General features: G+C 46.7%; 2 non-coding genes across 2 annotated transcripts; both read left to right on the forward strand.

Moving 5' to 3' along the window:
* The first annotated feature begins 957 nt into the window (after positions 1–957).
* On the forward strand, positions 958–2,946 carry LOC143206434 (small subunit ribosomal RNA). Its single transcript, XR_013008402.1, has one exon. It is a non-coding gene; the product is annotated as a small subunit ribosomal RNA (ribosomal RNA).
* A 699-nt stretch (positions 2,947–3,645) lies between these two features.
* Positions 3,646–3,800, forward strand: LOC143206433 (5.8S ribosomal RNA). The gene has a single exon (XR_013008401.1). It is a non-coding gene; the product is annotated as a 5.8S ribosomal RNA (ribosomal RNA).
* Positions 3,801–4,014: the final 214 nt, after the last annotated feature.

The following is a 4,014-nucleotide window of genomic DNA, read 5'->3' on the forward strand; positions in this document are numbered from 1 at the left end:
CATTTCCGATAGCTGGCGAGAGACCCGCGCTTAAATCGTGTGCGCTTCTACGTGGGGCGATACGAGAGACGGATACGACGGGTCGGGTCGACCGGCGCTGTGACACTTTTACCGAGTGGCTTTTGATCAGCGAAGGTGGTATTACATATTATATGTTAATATATAAGATCCGAACCGTATTTTTTTATTTATCTAAATAAAAAGCGTATTTCGTCGTGTTATTATATATTCGTAACGCTCTCGCGATTTTGTATCGTCGTTTCGTTGTTCTTCCTGGTCGGTTTTTTTCGATATATCGGGAAGCGTACGACGACGACGACGGTATCACTGCGAGATCGCGAATTCGGCGGGAACATTCGGCTTCGTTAGAAGAAGATGATCCACGATTCATATGCGATTGGAATTATTATTTTTATGGACGTATCGGTTTTTCATCGGAACGTTCATAAAACAGCAACACATTTTGCGATAGCTCTCTGCTCTCCGAGCGAGAATAAAATAAAAAATCACGAAACGTTTCTCGTACGAGGTTTCCTTGTCGCTTTATATATTTCTATCTAGCGAAGGGTTCGGAGAGAATGTTTTTCGAGGTCTTATAAACGCCGAACGATATTTTGCGGCATCCAATTTTCGACGTAGTCGACGATCGTCGTCGATAATCGAGATAATTGGGTGCCTAGTCGATCGGTTGTGTATAAAAAAAACAAAAGATGTGTCTAAGATGATGATATCGTTTTGTTTTATTAGACAACTAATATTAAAATGTAAGAGCGTGGCGCCTCGGACCGGTTTTTCCGTCGTCTAGGCGCGCTATCATGCACCTCCTTTTTATTAGTCGTCGATATATATTATATATCGTCGTCTTACGCACACGTTTCTTTATAAGTCAAACTTATAAAATAAACTGTGTCTGTATTTGTTTTATCTGCTTCGTGTCGATAAAATAATAAGAACAGTTCCCTGGTTGATCCTGCCAGTAGTCATATGCTTGTCTCAAAGATTAAGCCATGCATGTCTCAGTACATACCGAATTAAGGTGAAACCGCGAAAGGCTCATTAAATCAGTTATGGTTCCTTAGATCGTACCCACAATTACTTGGATAACTGTGGTAATTCTAGAGCTAATACATGCAAACAGAGCTCCGACCAGAGATGGAAGGAGTGCTTTTATTAGATCAAAACCAATCGGTTTCGGGTTCGCGCTCGTCATCGTACAACTTGGTGACTCTGAATAACTTTAAGCTGATCGCACGGTCTCGCACCGGCGACACATCTTTCAAATGTCTGCCTTATCAACTGTCGATGGTAGGTTCTGCGCCTACCATGGTCGTAACGGGTAACGGGGAATCAGGGTTCGATTCCGGAGAGGGAGCCTGAGAAACGGCTACCACATCCAAGGAAGGCAGCAGGCGCGCAAATTACCCACTCCCGGCACGGGGAGGTAGTGACGAAAAATAACGATACGGGACTCATCCGAGGCCCCGTAATCGGAATGAGTACACTCTAAACCCTTTAACGAGGATCAATTGGAGGGCCAGTCTGGTGCCAGCAGCCGCGGTAATTCCAGCTCCAATAGCGTATATTAAAGTTGTTGCGGTTAAAAAGCTCGTAGTCGAATTTGTGTCTCGCGCCGCCGGTTCATCGTTCGCGGTGTTAACTGGCGTGTTTTTCGCGAGACGTCCTGCCGGTGGGCTTAGTCGTGTCGCGTCGCCGTCGCGCGTGCGTTTCGGCGTGCGTGTTGTGCGCGTCGTGGTTACGACGGCCCAACTCAATCCTGCCGCGGTGCTCTTTACTGAGTGTCGAGGTGGGCCGGCACGTTTACTTTGAACAAATTAGAGTGCTCAAAGCAGGCTAAAATTTCGCCTGAATACTGTATGCATGGAATAATGGAATAGGACCTCGGTTCTATTTTGTTGGTTTTCGGAACCCCGAGGTAATGATTAATAGGAACGGATGGGGGCATTCGTATTGCGACGTTAGAGGTGAAATTCTTGGATCGTCGCAAGACGAACAGAAGCGAAAGCATTTGCCAAAAACGCTTTCATTGATCAAGAACGAAAGTTAGAGGTTCGAAGGCGATCAGATACCGCCCTAGTTCTAACCTTAAACGATGCCAGCTAGCGATCCGTCGACGTTCCCTAATATGACTCGACGGGCAGCTTCCGGGAAACCAAAGCTTTTGGGTTCCGGGGGAAGTATGGTTGCAAAGCTGAAACTTAAAGGAATTGACGGAAGGGCACCACCAGGAGTGGAGCCTGCGGCTTAATTTGACTCAACACGGGAAACCTCACCAGGCCCGGACACCGGAAGGATTGACAGATTGAGAGCTCTTTCTTGATTCGGTGGGTGGTGGTGCATGGCCGTTCTTAGTTGGTGGAGCGATTTGTCTGGTTAATTCCGATAACGAACGAGACTCTAGCCTGCTAACTAGGCGCTTTTTGACATCCTAAAGGCCCGCCGGCCGCGTTGCTTTCGGGTTTCGCGGTTCGTGCGCGGTTTTTACTGTCGGCGTACAAACTATTCTTCTTAGAGGGACAGGCGGCTTCTAGCCGCACGAGATTGAGCAATAACAGGTCTGTGATGCCCTTAGATGTTCTGGGCCGCACGCGCGCTACACTGAAGGAATCAGCGTGTCTTCCCTGGCCGAGCGGCCCGGGTAACCCGCTGAACCTCCTTCGTGCTAGGGATTGGGGCTTGCAATTGTTCCCCATGAACGAGGAATTCCCAGTAAGCGCGAGTCATAAGCTCGCGTTGATTACGTCCCTGCCCTTTGTACACACCGCCCGTCGCTACTACCGATTGAATGATTTAGTGAGGTCTTCGGATCGACACGCGATGGCGTTTCGGCGTCGTCGATGTGTAGGAAAAGATGACCAAACTTGATCATTTAGAGGAAGTAAAAGTCGTAACAAGGTTTCCGTAGGTGAACCTGCGGAAGGATCATTACAGTGTGTTGTTATGCCTATATATATATAATAGGTAAACGTACAAGTCTGTAAAAATCATTGTCGAACGTTAAAGAGCCATCTACGAAGTTCGGAAGTTCCGATCGAATTTCGACGTCGTCAACGTAGCTGTTTTCGGGTACCTATAATATATGGTTTTAAAAGATGTACGCCCGAAAGCGGAGATATATACGATGAAGATGTTGTTATATAGGACGACGAGTAATAATCGTCGGCCTACGACGGATTTCGTTATAAATGGACAAATCGAGCGCAAAATAAAACGATTTTGCCAATTATATTTCTAATCGACGTTTCGATCCTCATATCGACGAACATATACGATGATCGGTAATGTGATTAGTTTACGAAAATCTTATCACCCTTCGTTTGTTTCATTCCAAAAGGGTGAGATTTAGTTTACGAAAATATTGCCAAACTATGATCAGCGTATGCTCTTTTGTTGTCGTACGAGGTGAGACGACGAAAATTTACAACGAACGTCACCATTTCGAGTAGTCTGTCTCCGCTCCTCTCGTTGTGTGTAGTGGAGAAGACGAAAATAAACCGTAAGAGCGTTTTAAAGTCGACGGCGGCTGCGAAAGGGGCGCAAGCGCTGTCTATGACGTGAGCGCGCGTCGTCGTCGTCTTATAATAGAAACGTTTCGATATGCGTTTAAAACCTAACTTAAAAAAAGATTACCCTAAACGGTGGATCACTTGGCTCGTGGGTCGATGAAGAACGCAGCTAATTGCGCGTCAACTTGTGAACTGCAGGACACATGAACATCGACATTTCGAACGCACATTGCGGTCCTGGGATCTCATACCCGGACCACTCCTGGCTGAGGGTCGTATCTCATTTCAAGACTGCTCGGATTTTCTTTGATCTTCGCGATCGACGAGAAATGTCTGAGCGTGCTGAGCGTATAAGCGCGATTCGATCGCGACGTTCTAAAACGTGACAGCGGACCCGTACGTGTGACCTAACTCTCTCGTACGGGTCGTACGAATATGAAAGGGATGAGACGTGTTTAAAACGGTCGTTCGCACGTTTTTGTGATAAACG

This window comes from Rhynchophorus ferrugineus, unplaced genomic scaffold (assembly GCF_030347505.1).
Source record: "Rhynchophorus ferrugineus isolate W39M unplaced genomic scaffold, kcgeb_rfMv2 rfM690, whole genome shotgun sequence".
Classification (NCBI taxonomy): Eukaryota; Metazoa; Arthropoda; class Insecta; order Coleoptera; family Curculionidae; genus Rhynchophorus; species Rhynchophorus ferrugineus.